The 12091-nt window shown below is 37.1% G+C and overlaps 1 long non-coding RNA gene across 6 annotated transcripts in view; it reads right to left on the bottom strand.

Moving 5' to 3' along the window:
• Positions 1 to 1722, bottom strand: part of LOC104771352 — a 3029-nt gene extending 1307 nt beyond the window's left edge. Inside the window, exons 1-6 of one of the 6 annotated variants that reach the window (XR_764812.2) lie at positions 1118 to 1720; positions 859 to 896; positions 723 to 767; positions 478 to 505; positions 289 to 366; positions 21 to 119 (exon numbers count right to left, since the gene is read on the bottom strand). This is a non-coding gene — a long non-coding RNA (uncharacterized LOC104771352). Of the gene's footprint in view, positions 1 to 20; positions 120 to 288; positions 506 to 625; positions 897 to 1117 lie in introns of those variants that run through there. The other 5 variants (XR_764813.2, XR_764811.2, XR_764810.2 and 2 more) reach the window with 5 other exon arrangements.

Here is a 12091-nt window from a genome sequence, read left to right as displayed (position 1 = left end):
GAACTCCTACTTTCTTCTTGAAAGTAACTCTTCTCCTTGGCCTTCTTGAAGTCCTCGTCAAGTCTCCAGCTTTAGTACAACCATTCTTACTCAAGACTTGTCTTCTTGTGGTCCTCACTCTTGAATTTTCCCAACAAAGAGACTTAACAAGTCAAAAATTAGAAGATACATAAACCGAAAGCTAACCTCTTTATAAAGAAGATCTCAAATACTCTTTACCAAGAAAAAAATCATCAACAGAATCAGTTTCAGCCTGCAACAAACTAACACTTCAATGTTAATACTAACCTCTTTGGTTGCTCCCAAAATACATTCATACGTGTGAACCTTTGACATCACACATTTGCGGTCAAATATAGAGTTAACCTGTGACAACACCAAGATTTGCAGTCAAAGTAATTTATATAAACAAATAAATCATAATTAATTATATTGAAAACTATAAAGTAAAGTGAGTAACAGAGAGTACAAACACACCGCATACTTGTATCTTGCTCAGACTCAACTACAAAAACACATGAAAAACAAAGAAGCATTAATAGTTTATAGCAAAGTGATATGTCAAGAGTCTCTATGTTTATGTTAAAACTAATAAAGATTTCTTGACTGAGAAATTGTTGCTTACATGATAATACTGCTAACAAAAAGAAGCAATCGAGGAACTGTAATGGAGGTTACTTAAATACTATTAGGGGAAATGGTTAGTAACAAATCATACTCACAGCTTGTTCATGAACTGTAATGGATGTTAAATAACTACTCAGCTCCTGCAAATTAAACCATCAGCCAGAATCATGTGTTAGTCTTCACACATAAAAAACAAAAGGGATCAGTTCTAAATCACGGATAATCCAGCACCAGAGAGAGATGCCTCAGTCAAATCTCTTGGGATTTTCCTGAAGAACAAAAAAAACAAAAGGGATCAGTTCTAACTCAAGACAACAACACAAGTATACAATTCTTAAGACAAGAACCAAAACAGTGTTTCCCTATTCAAAATTCAAGATAAAAAAAACGATGGTTGAAACCATGGTTGTGGCAGAGACAGATCTCGACAATAGGATCCCACTAAGCCAAATCTTCAACAAAACAGATATTTCATCATAAAATTTTGTACCTCCATCGCAAAGCCACAAAACGCCGCCGTCGTAATTATCCTCCATTACATGGTCACCCTCCGACCTCTCAAGTTTCCTCCACTTCCCCTGAGTCTGAAGGGTAACCGTCGAGCAAAGCAGATCAAAATCCAACACAGAGATTCCTTCAAGTTCCGTTAGCTTCTCCCTCTCTTCAACCTCTCCTCCGCCGCCACCGCCGTCGTGTCTAATGTCGGCGATTACTCCTCCTCATTTATCCAAATCCGCCATAGATATGAAAAGAGAGAGATTTATATAGGGTTTTCTAAGAGGAAGACTTAATAAGAAACAAGACAAGCAGAGATATAGATCTAGGGTTTTCAGGAGCAGAGGTCTCGATTTGGTTTTGCAGACTAAAGTTTTTTTTTTTCCGACTCTAAACTTTTTTTCCGACCATGACTAGACCAAGTCGAATCTGGGTTTCTCGCACTTGTTGGTGTAGACCCAGATCTGAATCAGACAACATCTTCTATTAAATCTCTCTCTCTCTTTTTTGGGCTGGAACAAGATGAGTGGGGAATGTCGGGAGTGGAGAGATATAGAAATTAGATTAATAGTGAGTTTTGTGTTTTTTCTTTTAGATGTGGGAGATAAAAAGAAAAAATAATTGTCGATCCTGAAAAAAACTGCTTAATGACATGAAAAATCGAAAATGACGTGTATTTTAATTTGCTGATGTGTATTTTTATTTTAATTTTTACTCAAAATCGAAAAACAAAACCGAAGGAGTAAATTGTAATTATTCTTAAGGCATTAAACATTTTAGTAATTTTTAAAAGATTTATAGATATGAGTAATAAACCAACTTTTGGATAACATTTGAGTAATTCTTTTAAATAAGAATATGAGATGGAGATAAGAGAAGATGAGAGACAGAAAAAAAGCAAAAAGAAAGAGAGAAGTTTGGTTATAAAACTTTGGTGTTTTTGGTTAATCGTTTGGTTCAGGTGAACCAACTAATAAATGATTACAATTATATAGGTTATCGATCGGTTTTTCCCTAATGACCAATTTCAAACCAAAATCCATAAATATTACTTTGGTTCGGTTGTTATCTCAAGGATAAAATACCCACCCTTAATAACACCGTTAAAGATAAGATCGAATCTAAACTGGATAAACACTAACAATTTTAATCCTAATCCTTTAAAATTAAATACTGAAAGATACCAATGAATTAAAGCCAGAGAAGTAAGAACCCAAATACTGAAAGAAAACTTCTGAAATCTATAAAGATAATCCTATTATGATAATAGACTACCCGCAACGTATGCGATCATGATGAACAGCTTTGTCTGCGGTACTATGGAACCTTTGGTAAAAAATTTCATAACCAGCCAAAAAAACTTTTATTGTATAATCTATATATACATTTTATAAGTACATTTAGCAAATAAATCCTGAAGTTGCTACCTATTTACAAGACTGTCATTAGCATTAAATATTTATATTTTATAATTTACAATTTATTAAATTATAATAAGAATTTCAATTTTTGTAAACAATTATTCTCCCATAATCCCAACTTTCCAAAAAATCGGAACTACTACTATTTGCATTAAATACTAATTTGATAATTAATTAAATAAATATAATTTTCCTTAAAATTTGTTTAAAAAATCTTCCTAATCAATGTAATAATATTTTTGCGGATTAAAATCATTAAATCTGTTGCGGGTCAGATCTCACATGTCGGGTTAACACATATTATCACATTTTCACCATTAAAACAAAACTAGAAGAATTGAATTAGTAAAATGTTCACATATCCTAATCCTATAAACTAAAGCGGGACATATGGGTGCAGACTATATACTCCCATGGGGCCATGGATTTTGTAGAATATTTTTTTGCGGGTTAAAGTAAAAAAATATGTTCCAGAACTGACCTGATATTACTGGTTTGAACTAACACTAAAAATTTTAATTTATTTCATATATTATAGATTTTTAACTCACAAAATAATTAACTATCCTACGAAACCCGCGAAAGTATATACATGTCCGCAACCGTTTTAGTATATACATTTTATTAATTTTTAATGGTATAAATCTTTTAACTTATAAAATATTTAAAGAAAAAAATAACTAATATTAATGATAATTATTTCAAAAATAAATGTACATATATTTACTAAAATATTTAAATGTTTTAGAAACAGAATAAAAACAAAAATATTCCCGCAGTGTACTGCGGGTTCAAATCTAGTATTATGTAAAAGCCTTAAACCCATTACAACTGAGCCAAGGGGATTCCACACCAAAAAAAACTCTTATTATATAATATTATGGAAACCTTTCATAACAAATACACAATATTTCATACGCCTAAATTTTAGAAACATAATCATTGTGAAATGATAAATTTATTTTAAACATCAGAAAACACCACAATATATTAATTTAAAAGATGAACATTACATAAATTAGATAAACCGATTCAAAAAAAAATCTATAAGAAATAATAGATCTGAAATACTATTCTCTTATAATAATTTTTATTCATTATCATGAGTTAGAAAGAGAATTTTTTTTTTTTTATCAAAGCTTTAAATCAAGATCCATAGAATCTTCTTCGTCTCCTTTCATGAATATAGTACCTGGCCACACCCGTTCCAACTGATCAATGAGCGGCAAAATGCAAACTTCATCCTTTGGTGACATCTCATCCTCTGGTGTCATCGGCCGAATCTGGGGCTGAGGCTGAGGTTGCACGAGACGTCCATCAATAAAATTGGTACTAATGTTATTGGTCATGGGCACCACCTGGAGATCTGGCGTTTCAATCGCAACAACCATATGGTAAAATGCGTTTTGGAACCTTATTGTTTGACTAGTAAAATAATTATAATAACTATTTTGAAAGGTAGTAGCTTCGTAAAACTCAGAGTTTAAGTTGGGATTGGTACAGAGAAATGACATGGAATGTTGTCTGTTTGATAGGGTGAAGGCAACATCCATTTCACTAGCATGAAATGATTTGTGGTGCGAGAAGAATTCTCGATGGGTTAGAAAGATTTGCCCGCATGGAAAACATTGGAATTCCATGTTGGCTTTGTATGATAGATAGAGAATACGGAATAAGCTTATAAAGACCACATATATATACAGAGTAGAGGGAGTGTGGGTGTATGAATAGTGGCATTTACATAAACATTTAAAATATCAAATTTAGGAAAACTTTAAAAAAATCAGATATCAAATTTAATGATAATTTTAGCTAAGAAAATAAATATTATTACCATGTTTGGAAAACTTATTTTTTGTTTTCTATTCACGTGTTAAGTGAGTTTTGTAATTATCAATACTGGTGAATATATTTTATTTATTTCTTACAAAAATTAAATTTAAATTTACAAGATTATATAGTAAAATTTAAACACAATCATTAAGGTAGACTATTACCAGAGAAAAATAATTAATAAAAAAGAATTATAGTCAAAAACATTTAAAGTTATTTATTTCATATCTAAAAGTGGTGTGAGGTTTGTTGATTTCATGTGTTATTGACCAAAAATAAATAAAAGTAAAAGAAAAATATAATTTTGGTTGGTAAAACTGTAACAACACTACCAAAAGTTAAGGTTTCTTAAATCATGGTCAACTATTTTTTTTTTTGACAAAAAATGAGAGATTATATATCTTACTTAGTTATTTTCTTATATAGTACTTTTTATTTTTATTCTCCTATTGTGTATTTTTCCTTTTTTTTTTGATAAAATAATTTTCCTTTTGTTTTAGTATGCAAAACCATGATTACTATATAAGCAATTTTGGTTTGTTTGCTAACGAAGAATTAAAAATAATGCTATACTATGATGTTATGTATCGAAGATTGAAATTTCTTTTTGGTGAAGGACAGGGTAGACCCCCTGATTTTATTAAAAGAAAGAGTTATAAATCACAAACAAACGCGGCGAAGCCATATAGACCCATCCACATCGTCTTTCAAGACTGAACCAAAAGTAACAAGGAGCGAAGAAAAAGCATGACAACCTAAAGGTAGTGAAAACGCATAGTTAGATACTCAGTCAGACGGTTAGTCTCTTTATATACATGAGTAATACGGACTATGCAGTTCCTCGCAAGAAAGCCGTGGCACAAGCGTACCAGGAAAGACAAAGGATGAAACTGACTGATCCATGTCTTCAAAAAACCAACCACCATCTCCGAGTCAATCTCTAACTCCAACCTCGAGATGCCTCTTTTCCGTATATAAACCATAATAAACGCCCCACAACTCCGCCAGCTGAACCGAGCACTGCCCAATATTCACAGCAAACCCCTTACACCATCCACCAGCACTATCCCGTATGACATCCCCTGCCACTGCTAGACCCGGGTTCCCCTTAGATGCACCATTAACATTAACTTTAAACCAACCATGAGTTGGTGCTACCCAACCAATGTCCCGCAGTACTCGGGCACCCTGCGATTGATGCTTTATTCTTCTCAAGTTAGCCGAAGTCAGTTCCACAACAAAATTCTTAATAAAACGAACTCTATCTCTACAGAGTTTAGTATCACCAAACACATTACCACAACGCCATTTCCAACCTCACCATAAGGCCATCGCAAACATAGTAGACAAGCTCCCTCGACAATTACTATCTTGTCATTAAGATTCCCGCATTCAAATAACGACTGAGAAAAGAAAGTGTATGCCTATTTGGCGGCATAATTCAAGCCCATAAACCAGCCATCGTATGACAGTCACATAGAACATGCATAATACCCTCCAGTCCTCCCCTGCAAACTGAGCAAACATCTGAATCACTTAAGTGCCTGCGCTTTCTCTCCATGTTTGTCATAATAACCTGGTGAACCACTAACCAAAGGAAAATCCTTACCCTCTCCGGAGCTACAACGCTCCATAGACGCTTGAAAAAGCACCCAATGTTCTGACGTGGAACTTCATCGTGAGTCAATAGAGCATATATTGACTTCACCGTAAACTTACCGTCTGAATTCTCTCCCCAAGACAAACGATCCTTGGACCCCGTAAAGCTATCCAAGGCTACAGCTGCAAGTTCTAATTGCTTATACTCTGGCACAAATGGCACTATTCTTGCAAAGTCCCAACCAGAGCCATCCTTCCATAACTCCCTAGCAGTTACTGTCTCAAATCCAGCTGGTAAAGCACTTGTCAGACCATCCACTAATGGCTTCTCTGATAACCACTTATCTGTCCAGAAGCGCACTTGACACCTGTCTCCAAGAACCCAAGACTGACCTCTACAAACCACCTCACACATCCCTATCCCAACACTTCTCCAAGTAGAGGACCAATTGCTCTTAGCAACCATCCTAGACGGATCATGAACATCACCCACCTTCTTTTGCTTGACTACCTGTGCCCAGAGGCTATTCTGCTCATGTAAGACTCTCCAATCCACTTTAGCAATCATTGCTTTATTCATCTCCTTTACTGCTGTTATACCCAACCCTCCTTTACACTAAGGTAAACAAACAATCTTCCATGCCATCAAGTGTTGCCTACGCTTCTCTGTAGAGGAACCCTAGAGAAAGTCATGAGCAAGTTTATCTAACCTCTCAACCGTTACCTGTGATAATTTGAGTGTACTCATGCGGGATAGAAGCCAGCAAAGACTTCGTTAAAGTGACCCTGCCAGCAAAAGCCAGAGTGCGACTTTTCCAACATGCCATTCTCACATATACCTTTGCCAGAACCTCACCAAAGGTTTCTTTATTCACTCTCTTCTGAAGGATCGGCATACCAAGATACTTCCCTAACTCCTTTGTTGATTTGATGCCACTCTCTTCACTAATCATCCTGCCTAACTCTCGGGAAACATTGTGAGAAAAAAGATCTTAGACTTCTCCAGACTAACTTTCTGATCCGAAGCTGAGCAAAAATTCTCCAACACACTTCGTATTACTCGAATCTGAGCCACTGATGCCTCTGCAAAGAGGATTAGGTCATCAGCAAAACATGTATGGGACAACCTCGGGCCTGACACTGACAACTTAATCGATTTCCACTTCTTATCTAATATTGATCCATCAATCAATTGACAAACTCACTTCACACACAGGACAAATAAGTACGGGGACAAAGGATCCCCTTGACGCAGTCCTCTCAAAGGTTTATACTCATATGTCCTCTCACCATTCTGTAACAAGCTAATCGGTGGACCTGCCACACACTACATGATCCAACGCACCCAAACCTCAAACATCCCTATTGCTTTAAGGGTATCTTCTAGAAAATCCCACCGAACACGATCATAGGCCTTCTCCAAATCAAGCTTGAGAAGCATCCAACCTTTTCTGCCCTTTTTCCTTTGCATTGAATGCACAGCTTCTTGCACCACTATGATATTATTCGAGCTTAAACGTCATGGGATAAAACTCATTTGTGCAGGGCCTATCACTCTCGTCATTACCCCTTTAAGCCTTCCCACCATCACCTTCGTAATAATCTTTAAACAACACATTGCAGAGGCTGATGGGCCGAAACTGCGTAATCTTCTCCGGCTTCCCAACCTTTGGGATGAGTACTACCACTGCATCATTTGTTTCTGGTGGTAACTCTCATGTTCTGTAAAACTCCAGAACAAACTGAATCACTGATTCTCCCACCACATCCCAATTCTTCTGACAGAACACCAATTGATATCCATCGGGTCAGGAGCCTTAAACTGTCCCATACTACGCATGGCTTGTTCTACTTCTGATGCTGCAACAGTCTTACTCAAACAAATTTGATCTTCATGTGACATGCGCATAATACTCTCCGATGACAGCCTCTCCACCTCCTTATTTACGTCCTGTAGAGAATATAGCCTTTTATAATACTCTACTGCAAGCTTCTCCAACTCCTTCGCATCATAAATCCAATCACCATCATCATTCTTTAACATCTCAATCCTCTTCCTTCTTCTCCTAATGATGGTTGATGTATGAAAAAAACTTGTATTTCTGTCACCATGAACCATCCATTTCTCTCTGGATTTTTGAAACCATATAGTTTTCTCCTGTTCTAACACCAAATCAAAATCACCAAGGAGAACCGCTTCTTGCTGGGCGTCCGTGTGGCTGATCTCTAACTGGTTTTGCACCATTTTAATATCACGCATTAGTTTCTCCTTTCTCCTTTAAACATCTCCAAAAACTTCTCTATTCCACTGTTCTCTACAACCCTTTTAGTGCATCTTGCGTGTTGATATGCCCATCCCAAGAGTTCTTCAACAACTCATGAAACCCTGGGTGAGACAACCAAGCCGCTTCGAATCAAAAGGGACGCCGCCTAGGATCAGTACTCACTTTTGGAGACAATTGTACATACAGAGGAGCATGGTCCGAAGCTAGAAACAGGAGATGTTTCAGCGTCGCCTCATGCCACTTTAGCCTTGCATGGGCACAACACAAGACCCTATCCAGCCGTTTTGCAACAAAAAATCTCTCTTCTCTTCCTCTCCTCCAGGTGAACTTATTACATTGGAACCCCATATCTATCAGAGATAGCTTGTCTATCCAATCCCAAAAGGTATAGAGTCTGTGGATAACCGACCATTCCCTCCTGACCTTTCATCCACCCAAAGGATGGTATTGAAATTCCCACCCATGATTCCCGCACAACGCCACCAAAAATTCTCCACAGCTCACTTCTCCTACTTGTTGTTGGAACAGCATAAACCATAATCAAGTTAACAATATCCACTCCACTCACCACTCTTGCATGAATAAACTGACTGCTAGACACCACAATATCCACATCATCTACACCCGACCGCCATGGGAGCCAGAGACCACCACTCTGACCCACTACATCGACTCAAAACGAGTTCTCAAAACCTAAACCCTGACATATACGGCCTGCTTGATCCCCTCCTGCATGAGTTTCAAAGACACGTAAAACATCGGTATTGAACTTCTTCAAAAGATACCTAATTGATTGACCAAAGTTGGGTTTATTTGCCCTCCGACAATTCCAAAGAATGCAATTCATCATCCCTTCTTTTAAAATAGCTAGAACTACCGGGGAGAACCGCTAATCGGAAAGATTCTCCTTCCCATTCTCCAACAATCATCCATCAAGAGAATCAATTTCCATAGACAAAGGCAGCTCTCCCAAACTCAGACGCACATTCTCATTCTTCTCCAAAATACCCAAACCCAGTTCCATCAAGACCAGTTTATCTGCTCTCTCCATCGGAAAAGGGCCACCGGCTCTCCCAACACCACCATCAAAATCCCTTAGTCGTTTCTCATTCACCAAAACTTCTGATTCGCCCCCAATCGGGTCAAACACTAAACCACGAGTAGGCTGAGAAAATTTAGAAGAGTTGGGCTTCAGCCCGTTAATCGCTGAGGCCTTATGAGCACTATCATTCTTTACTTCCAACGAAGCACCAAACAGCAACAACTTCCCTTGGGCAGCACTCTTCCCTGAGATCCCTCAATTCTGAATATTATCACTTTCCTTATATCCTACTCGATTCTAAATATTCTCACTTTCTTTACTCCCACTATCGAATCCCAACTTGCCTAACCGCATCAGTTACCAAATCCACCTGTAAATTTCTAAAACTATCTGAGACCGCAATTAATGCAGGATCTCCGATCATCGAAAGTATCCCGGTTAGGATTACCTTCGATATTTCTCACAGCTCTTCTTCCCCTATTCCTTACCACCATGAAACCATCCTCCAATCCCGGAGACACTCGACCTGCAGTTGGAGTAGCAACCGTAGCTGGAACAGACACCAGAGGAGCCTTCTCCCTAACGACTTGCAGGCAATTATGTACCAAATTTCCATACATACCACAAGCAGAGAAAATGTTCATTAAACCCTCATACGCTACAAAATACCGTTGCCCGGTGATCAACATTGACCCTTTGAGCGGCTGCTGCAGATTTACCTCAACACACACTCAAGCAAAATGTGCTCTCTCGAAGTGTAAGGTGGTGAAATCCACCTTAAGTGGCTTCCCCAAACCCTTTGAAATACTCATTAAAATCGATTTATGATAAAGGTGCACAGGGAGGTTCACGAGACAGACCCACACCGGAGTCGTAACAATCTCGTCCTTCAAAGGATCCAATTTTGGGGTCTAAGCTTGGACCATGAGGTAGTTACCAAACACCCTCCATGGACCCCTTGTAAGCGCTGCCAGATACTCTTCCTCCTTCTCAAACCGGATCATAAAGAATTGACGAGGGAGATCCATGACAAACATTGCTCCACTAGGTTTCCGCATCTCTCGAAGTTTCCGGTTCAGAACAGGGAGTGAGATGTGCTGCCCTAAGACCTTGACAAGTATTCATTTCTTCCATAAACCATACATCACTGTCAAAACCTCGTCACCTATCGTAATGACTGGTTCCCCATCATCCCCATTCAGAAACTCCAACCGCAACCTCTCTAACACAAACACATCATCCATTATGTCTTCCGGAATTAGTATCCCTCCTCCATTATTACCCGCTACCTTCTGCACCAACGAACCATGCACATCAGGTGGATCACCTGGCGGTCTAACCCTCCCCCCAATGTCCACCATAGTGGCGTCCTGATCTCCCCCAACCAAAACCCTAGAATCGCTTTCAATCGCTGCCATAAACATGTACACTTCACTACCTAGTCAATAAAAGGGAGAAAATTAAAATTAGTAATATAGTATTGAAAGATGACTAATTGCCAACTAAGAGTCCAGTTAAGGTAGTCATTGAAAAAAGATCTAATATGTTCATTTAAACAAAATTCTATTTAAACATGTGTCTTAATAAAAATTAGTTTTCATATCCTAATAATGTAAAGATATATATATATTTTTACAAGTACTACTTTCTCTCTTTTTCTTATTATTATTTTTTTTTCTGTTTTTGTAAGTTATAGTGATAAACAAAACTTATATCATAGCGACCTCAAAAGTTTTTTTTCCGCTTAACATCTTCGACTTTCAGCGCTTGTCACCGGAACTGTGAGAGGGTTCATAGGTTGCTCTCCCTTTAAGTCTTTCAGTTTAGACCTCTAGTGGTGCTTCCTCTATTCCTTACCAATAGTAGCTAGCTTTGGCTTCAGCACCGCTAACTTCCTTAACACTTTTGATCGGCTCTGTTTTGGCGATATCGGCTTCGACAGAGAGATTATTGGGCTCTATCTTTGACGAGTCCACCTATGTCTCTTCAGCTGTGATTCGTCTGACTTTTTCTCCGGTTTGATTTAGATTTGTCTCTTCATTTTTGTTTCTTTCGATTTCAATTTTTTTTTTCCTTTTCTTTTGATCTGATATTGTAATTTATCGAGCCTCCCTGTTGTATTAGAGGCGGAAAAAGAAAATTACCTACATATTACAAATTTGTAATTTCTATAAAAATATATAGTTAACAAATTATATGTTTGTAAAACGTTTACATTCCAAAATATCTCATAAAAACAAGAACCGCAAGCTCATTATTAGTCTGCTTCTTTTCTGGACCGACTCTAGCTACTAGTCTACTACCATGACAAACTAGCATTTTAGTTTTGGAATTAGCTCTGGAAGAAAATCAACATGATGTAGGCAAACATTTTTCTATCTCTCAAAAGCTTAATGCATCAAAAGACAATATTGTAAAGAAAATAAATAAATTTTAGTTGACATAAAATGATAAAAATACCAAAATTTAATATTTCAAACTGAACAAAGACATGCGAGAATCAGAATAACATGTCTTTAATTTTGTTAAATAACTAGGAAAAAAACAGAAGGAGGATGTAGAAAATAGCCACATCATACACTGCGACAACGTAGAATTGTGTCTCGTTTTCTAAACTTAGATGTCTGATTTAATTTTAAAAGTCGTGAAGAAAATAATTGTGCGAATAAATTAGAAAAACATGGATAGAAAGTTATAAAACAAGAAAACAAAAAAAAATTGCAAAATGCTTTTAACTATAAATTATTGAATCAAACACAAGAATAACGAATAACTCTCGTTTATTACTT

Source organism: Camelina sativa, chromosome 20, assembly GCF_000633955.1.
Source record: "Camelina sativa cultivar DH55 chromosome 20, Cs, whole genome shotgun sequence".
NCBI classification, from domain to species: domain Eukaryota; kingdom Viridiplantae; phylum Streptophyta; class Magnoliopsida; order Brassicales; family Brassicaceae; genus Camelina; species Camelina sativa.
This window is presented reverse-complemented; position numbering and strand designations above follow the sequence as displayed.